The following is a 20,384-nucleotide window of genomic DNA, read 5'->3' as shown; positions in this document are numbered from 1 at the left end:
AATCTTTTCTCGAACATCAAGAATTTCTTCAGGTTGGAGTTCCATCTGTCCTTGGGTTGAAGAGGTTAGGATTTCATCATCAAGCACATGATTTGGGCTTGGCATATATTTCATTAGAAAGCTTACATGAAATACATTATGAACTTTGAGATGAGGAGGCAGAAGAAGCTCGTAGGCTAAGTCACCTACTTTCTTTGTAATCAGATATGGCCCACAATATCTGGGGGATAACTTCTTGTACTTCCCAAGAGATAAAGAACTTCTTTTGGGCCGTACTCGAATGAAGACCATATCTGCTTCTTTGAATTCTCTGTCTGTCCTCTTCTTATCTGCATATTGCTTCTGTCTATCCTGGGTAGTTTTTATATCTTTACGAATTGACTGCATCTGCTGCTCCATGTCGTCAAGTATTTGTCTGGACATCTCGACCCTAATCAATCGGTCGGACCAAGTTAATGACCAAGTTAATGGAGTTAAGCAATCTTGTCCATACAAAGCTTTAAAAGGGCTCATCCCGATACTTTGGTTATAAGAAGCATTGTAGGTAAACTCGACTAGGTGCAAATAGCTTAGCCACTTCTTGGGTTCCCTGCCACCACAGCATGACCTAAGTATATCTTCGATTACTTGGTTTACCCTTTCAGTTTGACCATCGGTCTCAGGGTGATAAGCTGTGTTGAGATCCAAGAAAGTTCCCACTGCTTCAAAAAATGCAGTCCAGAACCTTGAAGTAAACTTAGGATTTCGATCACTTACTATCCTCATGGGTAGGCCATGCAATCTGAAGATTTCTTTGAGGAACACTCTGGCCACATCCACTGCAGTGTAGGTTTCTTTTACTGGGATCAGATGGTGGGCAACTTTGGTTAGTCTGTCAACTACCACGAAGGTCCTTCTGAGTGAAGATCCACTTTAAGCTCTGATGATCTGTCATCAAAGTGAATCTTTTTCCCAGTAGGTAATGTCTCCACAACTTTAAGGCATAGACTACTCAAAGTAATTCCAGGCCATGGACAGCATAATTCCTCTCATGCGTTCTGAGCTTTCGGGATTCATAGGCCACTGCATGACCTTCCTGCATGAGTGCACCTCCCAAGGAAAAACCACTTGCATCAGTTACTACCTCAAAGGGTAGAGAGAAATCTGGTAGCTTCAGAACGGGACTAGTTACTAAGGCGGTCTTCAGCTTATCAAAAGCACTCTGGCACCTGGCATACCATTGAAATGGGGTATTCTTCTTGAGAAGATTAGTCAGGGGGAAGCTATGAGAGCATACTTTGGTATAAAAATCCTATACCAACCAGTCAATCCCAAGAATCCTCTGCCTTCTTTCACTGTCTTTGGTTCAGGCCAATCTATGACTGCTTGGACTTTTGCGGAATCTAGAGAAATTCCATCTTTGGATACCAGAAAGCCCAAGTATTCAACATGGTCGGCAGAGAAAGTGTATTTGCTCTTTTTTGCAAAGAGTTGGTGCTTCCTTAGAATCTCAAGAACTTTTTTGACATGAGTCTCATGGTCAGCTGCATTCCTTGAGTAAATCAGAATGTCATCAAAGAAAACTAGAACAAAATCATCCAAGTATTCTCTGAGGATGTCCTGCATTAGGTGATTGAATGTAGTTGGGGCATTAGTTAATCCGAACAACATGACAGTAAATTCATAATGCCCATAGCGAGTATTGATGGCTGTTTTTGGTATATCTTGATGATTGATCCTGATCTGGTAATACCCGGATTTGAGATCTTCTTTGTGAAGATCTGGGCTCCATTTTTCCTATCCAGAAGCTCATCAATTCTTGGGATAGGATACTTATTCTTAACTATCAGCTGATTTAGATCTCTGTAGTCCACACAAAGTCTAAGCGTTCCATCTTTCTTTTTATGAAAGAGAACTGGCGCTCCCCAAGGTGAAACACTGGGTCTTACAAACCCTTGTTCTAACAGCTGTCTAAGCTGTTCCTTGAGTTTGATGGCTTCAGGAACTGGCATTTTGTACGTGCGTAGGGCTACTAGTTGAGCTCCGGGGGTCAATTCAATCACATGATCTACTTCCCAAATTGGAGGCATTTCAGTTAGTTCTGCTGGGAATAGATCATCAAATTCACTTAACCATTTTGGTTCTTTAGTCTTAAGCTTTGAGTCTACTGGGTTCATTTTGACAACATAAATTTGCTACTTCTTCCTAAGTCCTTTCAGCAACCTGGAAGCTTTTACTAACTGAAGGTCTAGGGATCCGAAAACTCTAGTTCCTTGAACTTTGTTCCCGTGAAGGTCATGGAAGGAAATGGTTCCATTGTGACAGTGTATGTCAGCTTGATTTTTGTGGAGCCAATCCATTCCAAGGATCCCGTCAAAAACTCCTAGAGGTATGACTTTGAACTGACAGTCGGTTACATTACCATCTAGATTGAACTGGATAAGATCTGTCTCATGGTGAGTGAAAAGAGTCTTCCCACCACTGGCCAATTCAACTTGCATAGGTTTCCCTAATTTGTGTTCTAAGACTAGCTTACGCAAGCATCCAGGGAAAATGAATGAATGAGAACTACCAGAATCAATCAAAAGCTTAAAAGGCTTACCCTGATACTTTGATGGAGTATGGATGACTAAGAACTGATGGTTAGGCCCTTGATTTTCAATTGCAACATAGATTTTCCCTCTTTCCTCTTCTACTACATATGAAAATGTGACTGCTCTGGCTGCTGCAGTCTGAGGTGGAACTCTTTCTCTTTGGTTGCCCCAGTTCTGGGAAGGAGTTCTGAGGTTACTCTGGACAGAGGTAGATGGATAAGCTGGGGTTTCCCTGGCTTGGGCAAGACGAACCTTGATTCGACTGGTATGAAGGGGTTGGTCTCTGAATTCGGGGTCCTTGACTTCCCTATCCCCTTGACATGGCAGGAGTCGCCGGGCAGTCTTTCAGTTGGTGACCAAAACCCTGGCATCCAAAACATCGGTTTTCAGTTCTGAGCTCATCCCTCTGATTTCTTGAAAGAGGTGGGGCTCCTGAGAAAGTATTCTGGGGGAAGGGTCTTCCTTCACTTCGGAATCTTCCTGCATCCTGATTCTGATTCGGGCCTTGCTGCCTCTTTGGGGGTGGAAAGTTTGATGTACTTCCTTGGGCTTGGAATCTTTTAAAGTTAGAGGGTTTGTCAAAATCTTTTGCCATTCTTACTGCTTCAGCCATGGACACTGGCTTGGCATTTTTGACCAGTGTGTCCAAGGGTTCGTTCATTCCCCGAATGAACCTGGCCATGAGTTGTTCTTCATCTAGAGGTTGAGTAGAAGAGCAAAGGCCTGGTGATATTCCTCGATGGTTTTGCTCTCCTGCTTTAGCTCTAAGAATTCGTTCATTTTGGTTTCTAAAAATCCAGCGGGACAAAATCTCTTAGGTCGTTCCAGGACTGAGTATTTCTATCCAGATGGTTGGTGTCACAGTGGTTCCTCCATGCTACCCTCGCTGTTTCCACTATTTTCAGCCGGGCAAGAGCCATTTTGCTTCGCTCATTGTAGCCTGTGACGTGAAAATATTCTTCCTTGACTTCCACCCATTTCTCCATAGCCTCGCCTAGGTTCTCCTCTTCTCCTTTGAAGGGTCCTGCCTGAGTCCTATGAAGAGCCTTGTGAACATCAGGGTCAAGCTCGTCTCTGTCAAAAATTTATATATTATTAAATTTTTATTTTGATATTATCCACGAGATCCTAGGACTTAAGAGGTTCGGAAAATAATTTCTTAAACAACACAATGATCTTATTGGAGATCTATGACATATGTCCGATAACAAATTTTTCTTTATCAGATCGTCCATAAACAATCACTTATACAACAGGGAAATTTTCTCTGGAAAACATTTCTTTATTTATATAAAAGTTGCAATATGTACATAGAGCAGCTCAGCTCCAAAATTCAAAATCTCCTCGGGAGTTGCATAAGACGACGGTACTGGGCCATAGGTATGCCCCGATACAAACGTTCACTTACTGACAAGGGAGCTATTATTTTCTCCTTAGGAATAAAACAACTAAGGAGTCTGTAGACTTGGCATGAAAGTCTGAAATTCCGAGGCGTCGAATGATATAGAATGATGCCACGCACCATTTTCAGCTTTAACAGAATCATAGCCAATGAGGTTCTGCTACATCATTGCACGGTGGTCTCGCAAGAGGCGTGGACATACTGCCCTGCAAACCACTTATGTTGTAGTCTCTCTACTGGGTTAGGAAAATATAAATCCTCAAAATGGCGTGCGAGTCTTGCTCGGCTAGTTCGAGTTGAAGCGGAAGAAATGAGATGCTCGAAGGCGAACGCAGTCATATCTTGAGACTGGGTGAGGTCGGGAATACCAGATAAATAGGGAATTTTCATCTATAAAAATAATTTCTTTTATTAAAAATTCTTCATTAAAGAAGCTTACGGAATGAAAATACATTATGAAAAATGCTTTTTTTGAGTTTTTATTATCAATTTGTGATAAGAATTTGTTTATCCTTATTAGCTTTCAACTTCGCTCTGATACCAACTGTGAGATCCCTCTGTCCCCTCCGCGCACCAGATTCTTGGTAGTAGGATCCCTCAATCGAGAAATTTATCCTTGGTTTAGTGAGTGGATTAGCAAAGCTAAGGAGGATCAAACATGGCTATGGTCATGGTAAGGTCATGGTTAGAAGCAAGATTATGAGTGGATTAAGAGATGCTAATGAAACATGGTTTAGGCATAAGCATAGAAACACGAGTTGTACTCTTCATTAGCAAGGGCCTCTTATATAGGCAAGTAGTACATGCCCTCATGACATCACCTATGATGTCTTACAAGCATAAGATGCCATCTCCCCCCCATGTGGGTTTGCCATAAATGAACAAGATGCCCTCTAGGCTATTTTGAAATAGGCGCCCATTTGAAGATGATTCTTGAGTAAAGTAATCAAGGTAATATAGCCCCTTTTAACCTTTGAATGGATTTGGGTGATATTTCCAACAAACCCTCCTTCAACCTAATCCATGACAATGCTACCTTTATGATGGCAATTCTAGGCTCTAGTAAAAAACTAGTTATGATGACCATGCTGGTGCCCGTAGGTCTTATTCCAGTTAGGTTTACAATGCTAGCAATGATGGATGATGCTAGAATACCATAGTAAAGCTTACAATGAGATAGTTATGTTTAGGATGGAGAGGTTTTAAACATGGTACGGGCTATCCCTTGATTTTACTCAAAAGGCCCATTCTTCTTGGATAAAATTGGCCTCTTGAGAGGCCTCTTCTTGAAGCTCTTCTTCGTCTTGACTTGCGAGGAATGCCTTTTGTGCCTTTTGTTTGAAGAAACAATTTTCTTCATTGTGATTGTCCTTCCCGCAGAATCCACAAGCCTTCTTCTTTCCTTTTGTGTCGATGAAGTTCTTCTTCTTGAAGTGTGACTTGTTGTTGGAGAAGTATGCCCCTTCAATTATCCCTATCTTCTCTTGCTTCTTCTTGTGCTCCTCAAGGAGTGCAGCTTCAATGGCTTCTAAAGTAGGGTCCGGAAGATTCATGAGAGTTGACACTAAATGTCCATACTCATCATAAGGCATGCTTTTCAACAAAATTGCAATGGCATCTTCCTCATCTATTGGTGCTCCTATTGTTGCAAGTTGTGACATTAGGCTTTTCATATAATTAAGATGAGAAGGTAAAGACTCAGAAGCTTTCATTTCAAGTTTAAAAAATTGGATTTTCAGCCCTATCTTGGAATGCTTCCCTTTTGTCCCAAATAATTTCTCTAGGATTTCCCATGCTTCAGCGGAGTTATTTGCATTAGAGATATGATGTATGTAGTTGTCACTTAGACCTAATGCAATTATGGCAAAAGCTTTCTCATCCCTAGGTACCCATCCTTGCTCACCATCTCTAGTGGTAGGTTTTTTCTCCTTTCCACTAGCAACCCCCAAAGACCTTTCTTCATGAGAATAAATCTTACTCTAACTTGCCAGGTATGAAAGCCTACGCCATTAAACTTATCAACATGAAATGAGGATGTAGACATGATGATAAAGCAAGGTCTTACCACTTGAGTATCACTCAAGGGCAGTGTCTAATGCTTTTACAAGATTAGATACCTTCACCAAATAGATGAAAATGATTTATGAAAAATTCAGACCAGTCATACCCTCTTGAAACATTGTTTGCTCTTGGGTTGTAGACATTGTTTCTTACCCGTCTCCTCGGCTTTCTGCTTTTCTTCTTAGGCTTCAAATGTTGAATATTTGATGATTCAGCACCAGATGGTTCAGCCATTGTGATTCAAAAAATGATGTAAACAATAACATCATCACAATATAGTAATATCATCAAGTATATGGTGACCAATGTGATAAATGCTTTCAAAATAGTTTCTACAAATTGGGTCACTTGGAGTACTTGATATAGAAGTAGAGGCCTAGGTCCAAGCACCTAATGCTTTAAGCACTTTCAATATCAGTGATTTGAGACCAATTTAAGCACAAAACATTGGTGATTAAGTGGAATAATCACTCATTCATTTACTGTTAAGAGATGAAGCTCCAGAAGCTATGTCAGTCCTACAGCCACCAAACCACGAAACCATATGCAAAACTGACCAGATAAGCGTGTTCGCAGCCTATGAAAACCCTCGAGGCTCTGAGGAATTAGTGTTTGGCAAAGTGATGGCGATGGGGCAGCGTTTTTCCCCAAATAAAAAGGCGCAGGTCTCTGCAGCAATGTCGTTGACTCTGGGCACTTCTTTGGCTAATTCTGCCCATCAGCAGCTTCGCCTTTGTGTTGAGAACGCCTAGCTGAGCGCTTGTGATGAGTCTTGAAGAGGGCGATGAGATCTTGACGCTCCATGGACTGCCTATATTTCAGGCTAGATAAGTGGAGGGGATAAGATAGGCTTAAGCTAATGAGGTGCTAATTAATCCCTAATGATGAGTGAGATTTGGATAATGTTAATCCTAAGCTCTGATACCAATTCTTGGTTTAGTGAGTGGATTAGCAAAGCTAAGGAGGATCAAACATGGCTATGGTCATGGTTAGAAGCAAGATTATGAGTGGATTAAGAGATGCTAATGAAACATGGTTTAGGCATAAGCATAGAAACACGAGTTGTACTCTTCATTAGCAAGGGCCTCTTACATAGGCAAGTAGTACATGACCTCATGACATCACCTATGATGTCTTACAAGCATAAGATGCCATCTCCCCCCCATGTGGGTTTGCCATAAATGAACAAGATGCCCTCTAGGCTATTTTGAAATAGGCGCCCATTTGAAGATGATTCTTGAGTAAAGTAATCAAGGTAATATAGCCCCTTTTAACCTTTGAATGTATTTGGGTGATATTTCCAACATCTACTCGAATCCTAGCGTAATCCTAAGATTTTTCAATTTGATTATTAAAACTCCACTGATTCCAGTCTAACCCCATCCGGCCCATGGGTTACCACCACCCCACTGGAATTGGTAGATCCAAACAAGTACTCACCCACCCATAATTGAAATGCCTTTCTTAACTTTAGCTTTAGAAAACAGATACGCACACACTCCTCTTTAAAACTTTAATATAAAAAAACAATCCATTGACAACAAACAATTTACTAGTTACACATGTCATACTTCAAAATTCCCAAACAAGTACTCACCCACCCATAATTGAAATGCCTTTCTTAACTTTAGCTTTAGAAAACAGATACGCACACACTCCTCTTTAAAACTTTAATATAAAAAAACAATCCATTGACAACAAACAATTTACTAGTTACACATGTCATACTTCAAAATTTCCATTGAGTCTTTGTTTCTCACAAAACAGTATCACTCTGGACTCTCCGTTGTTGACCAGCAAGTCAACAACGAGATCAAGTGATAGATTACAATAACATTGGTCTGTCATACAATATCTTCCTCGATATACGCATGGGTGTCCTCGGCACCGCAAGCCCGTGCATCGCCTAGTCAGAACCCTCCAGGATCCTCCTTAGGTGTCGTGGCACTTCACTCAGGGACCGCTTCGTCAGCCCTCGTCCATCGTACCGGAAGCACACCATTTTAACCATACCGAGGCTGACCTCAGCAGACTTTGCCGCGTGAGCTGTCCTTCGAACACTCCCGGCCAGCTGTTGCAACCGAACTTCCCTTAGATAAACATATATGCCAAATGCTCCCTCCACCAGCATTCTAGCGTAAGACAGTCCTTTAAGAAAACAGGGTTTCTATGTAAGTTTTCAGTTTTGATTTTGTTAAATACCATGAATAAATCTTAAATCCGTATCCTAATACTTCTAGATCCAGGTCTGAATTCCAAACATAATTCCTCCAATCCTGTTAACTCGATCCTCAGATCAAAATTCAAAAGTCTTAACTTAGTTTCAGATTCTGTGGGGGATTTGAGTACATTTTTCCTGAACTGAGCACATCGTCATTGACGAAGGAATTAAGTCTTGGTCAATAGTTTGAATCAGAGTTTGGGTCTGGAAAGGTTCTTCCTCATTATCTTTCTCGAAAGGTACTATTTCAAATTCTCTAAATTTCGTTCGACTAATATTTGTTTACAGATTTCTAAAACATGAATTTCTTATGAGGAATGAAATAATCATTTATCTCGATCTCCGACTTCGATAGTTTAATTGAATTTTCTCATTACCATCTTAGTCTTAATGAATATGAAATGATAGAATTTCCTCTCACATATTATCTACTTATTTATTTTTCCAATTTTTACGAAAACTAATAGAGGATTAAAGAGAACCTTTATTTAATTATAAAGATTCTATATGCGTCTAATTATGCATAAAATCCAATTCCGATGAAAGTCACACTTTTATCATCATAAAAATCATTGATGATGAAAATCACTCTTTTAACATGAAAGAATTTCTTTTATGCATACAAATCATTTATGATGAAAATCACTCTTTTAATAAAAAAATTATCTTTTATGCACCCATTTATGCATAAAAAATCATTTATGATGAAAATCACACTTTTAATATAAAAAATATCTTTTATGCATATGTTCATGCATAAAAATCATTTATGATGAAAATCACATTTTTAATATAAAAAAATATCTTTTATGCATATGTTCATGCATAAAAATCATTTATGATGAAAATCACAATTTTAATAATAAAAATTATCTTTTATGCATATGTTCATGCATAAAAATCATTTATGATGAAAATCACACTTTCAATTAAAAAAAATATATCTTTTATGCATATGTTTATGCATAAAAATCAATCATGATAAAAATCACACTTTTAATATAAAAAATATCTTTTATGCATATGTTCATGCATAAAAATTATTTATGATGAAAATCACACTTTTAATATAAAAAAATATCTTTTATGCATATGTTCATGCATAAAAATCATTTATGATGAAAATCACACTTTCAATAAAAAAAATTCTTTTATGCATATGTTTATGCATAAAAATCAATAATGATAAAAATCACACTTTTAATATAAAAAAATATCTTTTATGCATATGTTCATGCATAAAAATCATTTATGATGAAAATCACACTTTCAATAAAAAAATATCTTTTATGCATAAAAATCCATAATGATAAAAATCACACTTTTAATATAAAAAATATCTTTTATGCATATGTTCATGCATAAAAATCATTTATGATGAAAATCACACTTTCAATATAAAAAAATATCTTTTATGCATATGTTTATGCATAAAAATCAATAATGATGAAAATCACACTTTTAATATAAAAAATATCTTTTATGCATATGTTCATGTATAAAAATCATTTATGATAAAAATCACACTTTTAATATAAAAAAATATCTTTCATGCATATGTTCATGCATAAAAATCATTTATGATGAAAATCACACTTTCAATTAAAAAAAAAAATTCTTTTATGCATATGTTTATGCATAAAAATCAATAATGATAAAAATCACACTTTTAATATAAAAAAATATCTTTTATGCATATGTTCATGCATAAAAATCATTTATGATGAAAATCACACTTTCAATAAAAAAATATCTTTTATGCATAAAAATCAATAATGATAAAAATCACACTTTTAATATAAAAATATCTTTTATGCATATGTTTATGCATAAAAATCATTTATGATGAAAATCACACTTTCAATATTAAAAAATATCTTTTATGCATAAAAATCAATAATGATAAAAATCACACTTTTAATATAAAAAATATCTTTTATGCATATGTTCATGCATAAAAATCATTTATGATGAAAATCACACTTTCAATATAAAAAAATCTTTTATGCATATGTTTATGCATAAAAATAAATAATAATAAAAATCGCACTTTTAATATAAAAAAATATCTTTTATGCATTAAAAATATTTATGATGAAAGTAACACTTTTATAATAAAAAAATATTCTTTATGCATTCTTTTATGCATGAAAATCAATATGATGAAAGTAACTCTTTTAAAATAATCTTTTATGCATTATTTTATGCATAAAAATCAATATGATAAAAGTAACACTTTTAAAATAAAAATAAATTTCTTTTATACAAATAATCAAAATACATCTTCTATGCAAGAAAATGATACTTTTAGAATATAGAAATCATAAGTATTACTCTTTTAGAATAATAAAAGATAATACTTATTTCCAAATTTTTGAAAAATTTTGCCATAACCTCCTTTGTATGGCTGACCATTTTTCAAATTTTAAGTCTCTAAAATTAGTTAGAAATGCACCAAGAGTATTTAAATCATTCTAAAGTAACATTTTTCTACTTATTTAAGAGAAACATTATGAAAAACTTGATTTAATTCAATAATCATTCATATAGGATAAAGAATAGTTGAATTTACTAGAGAAGAGAGGGGAATGCCTTTTGCAACAATGAGGCATAACATCATTTGCAATGTAGAGAAGACAAAAGGCAGGGTAACAGTGCAAACACTATTGAGTTTCAACAAAGGAGAGGGCTTCTATTTATAGGAAAAATTGAGCTTCTAACCAAGCCAACTGATTCTAGAATTTTCAAGATCAGTTTGGTCAATTTTTGACCATTTTTGGGTCAGTTTTGCTCACTTTTTGGATCTAGTTGAAACAGGAGAGAGGAAAGATAAAAATATCTCATTATTTGGGAGTTTAAAACTCATTCAAGCATGTGAAATAGGCACCTCCTTCATGAGGGAAATTCCCCTATACTGAGGTGTCAAAAATGCATCATTTCACCTAAATATCTCTCTTTTTTAACTATTAACCTTGTCCTTAGATCATATGTGAGTATTTACTCATTTTTGGGGGATTTTTCTTTTATTCTTCTATTTATCTCCTCCCTACATTTGGATGAATCTTATTGGTCCATAGGAACCTTAATTTAAAATTTCAAAAAAATCTTCACCCCCAAGATAATGCCTCTTGAACAGATTATACTTAATTTCTAATGCACCTTCTGAAAATCTTTTTAAACTTTTGTTTCAGGGGAACTTATTTTAATAAGATGAGTTATTTTTCTATCCAAAAATATTTAAAAATTTGAATATTCTCTCTCTAGAATATTTTCTCTCTCTAGGCCAAAACTGGTAGAAACAAGATCTTTTATATTTTTGAAGAGGGATTAGATTACAGGGGAAGATGCTAGACATCTTGAGAGACTGGGAGGAATCTTACAATATATATGAAAACATAGAAGATAAGGGTGATTTAGCACCCACCAAAATCTGTGTGTTACTCTCTTGCTCTTGCTCCCTCACTCTCTTGTCTTTTGCTTCCCTTTATCCTCACAACTGGTATCAGAGCTTGGTATGCAGTGAAGAGCTTGGGTGGAGCACGATAATTCGATAAGAGAAGCTTCATTTATTTTTCTTTTGCGAACTTGGGAACATACCTCTCCAGGAGCATAGTCGGAGGTGCAACAGTGCATCATCTCCATTTGAGACGCCCTTCGCGGTGTAGCGAGAGGCCAATATATGCTTAAATTTTACAATCTGAGGTCATTTCGAGGCCTGTTTCGCAGTCGAAAGTTCTCGACAGTGCGTTCGCAAAAAGTGCCGTTTTTGGACAGTGCAACTGAGTTTTGCGATTTGACTCCGAACAGGTTGCAAAAAATTGTTGTTTTGTAATTTCGCAGAGATTCTGAGAGTGACAGATTTGTGTATGCTATCAGTTTATGCCAAACAATCACGGAAGGTGACTTTGAGAGAGGTAGTAACCACTTTCGCAATTTGTGCACAGATTACCCGTGTAAGGGAGACGCTGTGCAAGTGCATTTTGGGTGTTTTTTGCAGGTCTTTGCATAGCATTGGTCACTGTTGTGTTGCAACTTGAGCCCTGTGTGCTCATTTTTGGCATTGGATTATAGTGGATACTATGCAGGCCTTGTGAATGCACATTGCAGTTTATGCACATTGTAGTTGATATTTTGGCGTACACAGTTGGGAGTAACCAACACTTGGTGTGATTTTTAATTTTGCTGTATTTGCGTCATGGGTTCCTCTTCCGACTCAAAAAAAGAGTTTTACAGCATCAGGAAGTTTGATGGCACAAACTTCACCTTGTGGAAAGAGCAAATACAAGATATGCTGATTCAGAAAAAGCAACTCAAGCCTTTGGGAGGGCTGTAAGCCAAACCTGAAGACATGTCAAATGCAAACTGGGATGAGTTGGATGCAATGGCAAGGTCTACAATTAGACTTTATCTTGCTGAAACAGTCTATTTTAGAGTAGTCACAGAAAAGACTACTAGAGCCCTTTGGAAGAAGCTGTGTGATACCTATGAAAAGGAAACAGCTTCGAATAAGGTTTACCTCATGAAGAGGTTATTTCAATTGTTGCAGTTGCAAGAAGGTATCTCCATTGCTAAACACTTAAATGATTTCAATATCATTTTTAGCTAGCTTTAGGCGCAGGAGATGCCTTTTGATTCAGAGACAAAGGCAATATTCCTTCTATGCTCATTGCCACCTTCTTGGGATACTTTTGCATGGCTATTAGCAACTCTGCAGAGCTGGTGGAGTGCTGCATTATGATGATGTTGTTGGAAGCCTGCTGTGGTGGCTGAGGAAATTAGATAGAAGTCTATGGAGAGCAACAAGCAGGATGCAGCTTTAAGTGTGCAAAGAGGAAGATCTCAGTTTAGGGAGAAGTCCCAAGAAAGAGGGAAGTCCCATAGAGCAAATCTAGTGTTGTACGCAACATTGAGTGCTATCACTGTCATAAAAAGGGACACTACAAAAAGGATGGTTTTTTGCTGAAAAGAGAGCAGAGAGAAAAGAAGAGAAATGCCAATAGAACTGCAGATAGGAATGAAGAAAATACCAGGGAGGACAAGGGAAAAGGAAAGGCAGAGGAGATAAATGCAATCACTCAGAGCAGTGATGATGATGTTCTCTTTGCATCTGCCTTACCTGCAGATTTACTTACCTCTGTTGATGATGCATATGCCCAGGATTGGATCTTGGATTTTGGTGCTTCATTTCATGTTACTCCCCACAGGGAATGGTTCTCCACTTATGACAGTGGAAAGAAAGGTACAATGCATCTTGGAAATGACTATGCTTGTGACATAGTGGCAGTGGGAGACATTAAATTTTCCTTTGCAAATGGGTCTTTTTTTCTTTTGATGAAAAATGTCAGACATGTGCCTAAGCTGACTAAAAGCCTTATTTCAGTGGTGATAGTGGAGAGATGCATCTTTCTGCGTTATGGTGATAGTGGTGGAGAGATGGGTTACCGTCTTTGGGATACAAAAGTAAAGAAAATCATACGCAGTCACATGATGTGGTTTTTAATGAAAAGAGGATGCATAAGACACCCATTAGGGAGGTGGAAATGAGGAAAGTTACTTTCTAGGATGTAAATCCACCTGCACTTGTTGGTAGACTGCAAGCTATCCATGCACCGAAAGTGCAGGAAATGGTGCCACCAGGTACTTGATTAGGCTTACAATCAAGGGAAAATGATGAGCCATCCATTGGTGAAAATAGTGAGCCAAATATGGCTGATATGCAGGCTGGATAGCAAGATGAAATGCCCTTGAGAAGGTCAACCAGAGTGACTAGAGTGCATGACAGGTTCATTCCACGAGTTGACTATGTCATGCTCATCACTGATTTGTGGGGAGCCTTCTTGCTATAAGAGGCTATGCTACGCAAGGATCAGTGCAAGTGGGAGTTTGCCATGCAATCATAAATGAATTCACTCTTGAAAAATCAGACTTGGGACTTGGTTTCTTTGCCAAATGGTAAGAAAGCATTGCCATGTAAATGGGTGTACAAGCTGAAGGTGACAGGTGACGATGTGCCTAGGTATAAGGCCCGTTTGGTTGCTAAAGGGTTCAAACAAGAGAAGGGTGTGGATTTTGATGAGATCTTCTCTCCGGATGTGAATATGACCACCCTTAGATGCTTTCTTGGACTTGTTGGCAGCAGAAAATATGGAGCTTATGCAAATGGATGGCAAGACTGCTTTCTTGCATGGTGATTTGCATGAGGAGATATACATGGCACAAACTTTGAGGAAAAGGGCAAAGAACATTTGGTATGCAAGCTAAAAAAGAGTCTCTATGGGATGAAGCAAGCACCTAGAGAATGGTACCAAAAGTTTGATGCTTTTATACAGTCCTCCAGGGTTTCAGGAGTGGAGTAGATCACTGCCTCTACACCAAAAAGGCTAAGGATAATAGCCTTATTCTTTTGGCTCTATATGTGGATGATATGCTATTGGCTAGCAGGAATTCGTATGAGTTGGATGCTTTGAAGCCCAAGTTACATGAGGCCTTTGATATGAAGGATTTGGGACATGCAGGAGGTCACATTCTTGGCATGTGTATTACGCGTGACAGGAATAGGAAACTCCTTTGGCTTTCACAAAAGGAGTATGTCACAAAAGTTCTACAGCGTTCCCATATGGAGGGGGGAAGGCATTGAGTACTCCATTGCCTCCATATGTGAAACTCAGTCAGGATGACAATCCCAAATCCGATGAGGAGAGGGCCATGACGGCCAAGGTTCCTTATGCATTAGCTGTTGGGAGTCTCATGTATGCTATGATAGCTTACTAGACTAGACATTGCATCTGCAATGGGAGTTGTTAGCCAGTACATGGTGAATCCAGGGAAGAAGCATTGGGAGAGGCAGTCAAATGCATCATGAGGTACATGAAAGGTACCAAGGATATGAGCATCTGCTTTGGCAGAGGAGACATGTGTGTACTTGGTTACACAGATTCAGATTATGCAGGGCATATGGATACCATGAGATCTACTTCTGGTTATGTGTTCACTCTTGCAAGAGGTGCAGTGTCTTGGATGTCCCATGCACAGAAGTGCGTTGCTTTGTCTACCACAGAGACTGAGTATGTTGCAGCCACAGAGGGTTGCAAGGAGGCTATATGGCTTGATTGGCTAGTGGGAGATTTGGGGATTCATACCGCTGTACCGACATTGCATAGTGATTCCATGAGTGCTATTCATCTTGCACGGAATCCGGTCTTTCATGCAAAGACCAAACACATTGAGGTAATGTACCATTTCATCAGGGAGGTACTTGAAGACAAAGTGTCTAGAGCTTGTCAAGGTTCATACAATTAGAACCATGCAGATATGCTGACTAAGAGTCTACCTAGTCAGTGCTTTGAGTATTGTCGCGTTTTGATGGGCATTGGCTAGTATATGTCCACTAGGTTTCCTCACTTAAGGGCACATTGTCCTTTAAGTGGGAGGTTGTGAGGGTTAACCTAACCCTAGTGTATACAATACTCAAAGTATATATATGAAGACATAGAAGATAATGGTGATTCAGCACCCACCAAAACCTATGTGTTACTCTCTTGCTCTTGCTCCCTCACTCTCTTATCTTTTGCTTCCCTTTATCCTCACAATATATATATATTATGTATGTGTATATATATATATGTATGTATGTATGTGTGTGTGTGTGTGTGTGTGTGTGTGTGTGTGTGTGTATATATATATATATATGATATAACCACACACACACACGCACACATATGAAATAAATAATAATAAAAGTTTTCTTTAGATTATTTTTATATATTTTAAGATTTTTTTGATGATGTGGCAACATAAGCCTATGTAATGATGTGGTATATGTGAGCCTATGTGATGAGGGTTACTTTTTTAAAAAAATTTTAAGTTCTTTTGGGGGTGATGATGTGGCACCATGAGCCTACGTGATGTGGCACAAATGAGCCTATGTAATGATATGGCACTTTTTGTGTGTGATAATGCGATGATATAGCACACGTGAGTCTACGTGATGATGTGGTACTTTTTTTGGGTTGATGATTTGGCAATGTGAGCCTACATGATGTCATGTCAACGTGAGTCTTCATGATGATGTGGTAACATGAGTCTACATGATGACATGGCACATGTGAGTGCCTATGTGATGATGTGGTAATATGAGTGTGATAATGTGGTAACATGAGCCTACATGATGACATGGCACACATGAGCCTAACACTTTTTTCAAGTTTTTTTTTGGGGTGATGATATTGATGATATGGAAATTGTGTGTATTAAGAACACTTGAGCCTTGCAAGATAGGGAGAAGGAGAAGAGAATACAAGGGTCTTACCGGTTTGCATCTCTTGTCACTCGTGGTAGAGTAACCCTTTCTTGTGGAGAGCTAGGGTCCTCAACCTTGCCTCCTTCGTTGTTGTCACCACAAAGGAGCTTTGCAAATGGGTGGGGATCAGATAGAGAGAGAGCTATGGAAAGCTTAACCTCTACTTCGATGCCATGGTGAGTGAGATCATGAGAGAGTAGATAGAGAAGGAGAGAGGCCGAAGAGAACATACATCAACACCATCACACACACACAATCCCTATGCATGCACACAACAAAGAAAAAGAGAAAGTTTTACATAAATGTCATTGCGCAACGGTACAAGTATGGCTTGAAAGTGTTGCCGCACGTTCATAGTAATGTTAACCAATGTGGTTAACATAACCCCTCCATAATAATGTGTCTATCCTTGGAATTGATAGTGAAGCTCAATGGGGAGGCTAGTGGTAGAAGACATTGAAGTTCCAGTAGAAGTTGAAGTGGGACTTAATGTATTAGGTGGTTTGATGAAAGGCTTTGTGGGATGTCTAGAAGGCTGTTTCAAACATATCTTTGAATGTGATCATGTGTGAGCCTTGCATTCATTGTACTCACTAATAGTGATTGAATATTTGGCAAAAAGAGTTGAACCCTTGTTGATGTCAAAGGACATGCCCTACTAAGCTTCATCAAATGCATACTAATCATGGGACTCTACCAAAAGACGATGATGAGCCGAAAAAAGCAAATGGTATTGACCATGTCAGGGTCAGGCACTACATCATAATCCTGGATGAACTTGCGCATTGTACAAAGCATCCACTCTTCATTCGAAAGGAGGGGTTATTGAGGTGGAGGCATTAAGGGAACATTGAACTGTACCTTTGGGTGGGTTCTTCTCTAGATCTTGCTCAAAAAGGTCCATCTGCATTTAATTGGGAAATAAAGAGGGCCGATCTTGAGGTACTGTGACACAAAGTTGGGGTTTTGACTTCGGTCACTTCTTAGAATCAAAACACACTTGTATGAAACCTCACAGCCTCCTCACCTCCCTTTCTCTCCCTAGGTTAAGATAAAGATATACACATCAAAGGTGAGATCATAATTCATGGAAGGAAAGATGAAAGGCTCCGGAGAAGCAAGAATTTTACCCAGTAATAGGGCAATTCTTTGTTGGAAGAAAATCTTCCGACTCATAATTATGTGAACAGAAACATACGGGGAATGTTGGTAAGGTTCATCCGTTCGAATTGGGCGATTTGGATGGAACATATTAAAGTAAAAGAATATAGCAATCACTTACAAGAGGATAAGACACATGGGATTTGACTTTTGATAAGAGATTAGGAGGAATTAATCATCATTAAGAAGAAAGAATGGCCAAAAGTCTATGAAATAGAGATACACAGAGAATTGCAATTTTAAATCCATATAGACTGTGCAAAAGAGGATTACATAGGTGTGTCGATCTTGAAGAGAGCTTTACGCCTATATAAAAACTTTCAAAAATGGGCAATCGAGCGAAAAGCTATGATCATTTTACTACAAGACTATAAAACTGCCAAAATTCACCTAAAAGTTAGCAACTTTGGGAGAAATTCTGATCATCAATGAAGTAAAGGATTAAGAAATTGGTTATATGAGCGGAAAGAGAATATAAAGAGCTTCCTAGCTATATGATCAATTTTAGAAACCAATACCCGAGTGATGAATTACCAGTTTGAAATTTGGGTATTGGACCACAAAAAATGCACTTCTCTCTCTTTGCACGAAACCTCAATTTTCACATAGCCTCTTGCCTCTCATCTCCTTCACGATTCAAGCTAGAGGGTAAGGGTTAACATTGCTCAGCAGACAATCGTAAAGATTTACCTATGGTCCCCAAAGTCTTTCCACATGCTCATTATCGCTAAAACCATTGGTACCTCCAAAGGAGGACGGCAATAAGGCAAGGGCTACCTTGAGAAGTCATAGGCCCGCCAAGATAATAACTCCTTATCCCACTTATCATGAATCATCAAAGAGGTCCAAAATTGGGTTAAGCATGAGGAGATAATGCTAAATGAGACATTCACATGTAAAGAGAGTGTTTGAATAAGGGTTTGAAGATAAGAGAATGGCAATGACACAAAATGCTCAATTGAGGAGGCTCATTCATTGATTTGAAAGGGAGAGGAGGGCTCCCTTTATAGGTGGAGAATCACCCTCTCTTCCATTGTTACAAATTACAACATAAAAATCTTCAACCCTTTAGTGACATAAGGGTAGATGTCACCATCAATTGTCCTCTTAGGCTAAGTCTTCTATTGATTATTAAATTGAAGACTTTTTGACTTTAAAAGTGTGATGAGATAATAGCCAAGTCTAAGTGGCATGTAGGTGGAGATTCCACTTACACATGGCGGAATTCTCCTCTTCCATGTAGGCATTCTAGAAGAATCTTTCCCAATTATGCACCTACACACACTCCTCCACATGCCTTCCACACTCCCCAACTTGTAGCCTTATGGTGAATACCATATTAATAATACAATTAAAATCCATGTGAGAATGAAGGCCCACTTTTATTTTCCACATCACTAGCCTATCTACCATACCAAAGTATTTATCAAGCATACTTGTGGCATTTACAATGGCATTTACAATGTGTGCACCCTAAATCAAGTAAAACCATTATATTTGAAGATAGAATGCTGTTATCAGGGTAGCCACCAAGCCGCTGTATCACCACGCCGTTATTCCATTATGGGGCGCCGCAATCTTCTTGGACAAGCTTCCACATTATTACCATTAAGAAACCATCAAAATATGCACAAAATTAAAAATGAAAGATATCAATTTTTCATGTCACATCTTTCCCCCCCAAGCAGATCCTCCATGCTTGCCTTGGGGATCTGCTGGCCATGGTGCTCGTTGAGAGTAAAATATCTTTAGCCGGTACTCATTGGCACGTCCGGGAACCTCCTGGCCACTTGCATTCTCTAGAAGATAGGTGTTATTTTTGAACTTTTACTTTATCCCGAAGGGGCCTTCCTAGCATCGAAGAAGCTTCTTATCTAGCCGTTTCTCCACACGGCCATCATACCTCTTTTCCTACTGGATCAAATAAAACTATCCCCCCAGCCCCACATTGCCTGGAAGGGCTAAAGGCTCCATCAAAATGCATAGTGAAAGTAGGTGGTGTCTCCAAATCTTCATATACTTCTTCCTTTGCTCCTGTTCCTTCTTCCTCATCCTTCCTTGTAAGCAAATCTGCAAGAGAGGACCTAGTGGTTTTTTCTGTAATAAAAGTGAAAGAGAATTCTTGAAGCTCACAAATCCACTTTGCAAACTTCCCTCCTACAGGATTGGGTTTGCGGACTAAGAATTGTAAAGAAGGTTGAGAGGTGAGGAAGAAAAAAGGGCGAGGTAACAAGTATGACCTGAACTTCTTTACTGCAAAAACAAGAGACAAACCACCTTTCTCCATTTCACCATACTCTCTTCGGCATCAGTGAGTTGTTGGCTTGCATAATACAGTGGTTGCATACGCCCTTGCTCTCCCTTTTGCAAGAGTATAGCACCCACTGATGAATGTGATGAGACACTTGGGTTCACATAAAAGTCCTCCCTCCACCTAGGAGGCTACACAATTGGACTTTGAGCAAACAAAAAGATTGAATTTGATCAGGCCGCCATTGGAAAGAAACATTCTTCTTTGTCACCAGATTTATAGGATACATCTTCTCAGAGAACATGTCAACAAAGCGTTGGTAATACTTTGTTTTACCCAAAATCCTCCTTACCTCCCTTACATTGGTAGGTGGTGGGAGGGCCACAATTGCCTACACCTTCTCAGGATCCATCTCT

The sequence above is a fragment of the Cibotium barometz genome, chromosome 5 (assembly GCF_041138505.1).
Source record: "Cibotium barometz isolate CiBa-2024 chromosome 5, ASM4113850v1, whole genome shotgun sequence".
Taxonomy (NCBI): Eukaryota; Viridiplantae; Streptophyta; class Polypodiopsida; order Cyatheales; family Cibotiaceae; genus Cibotium; species Cibotium barometz.
Note: the sequence above shows the minus strand (reverse complement) of the source record.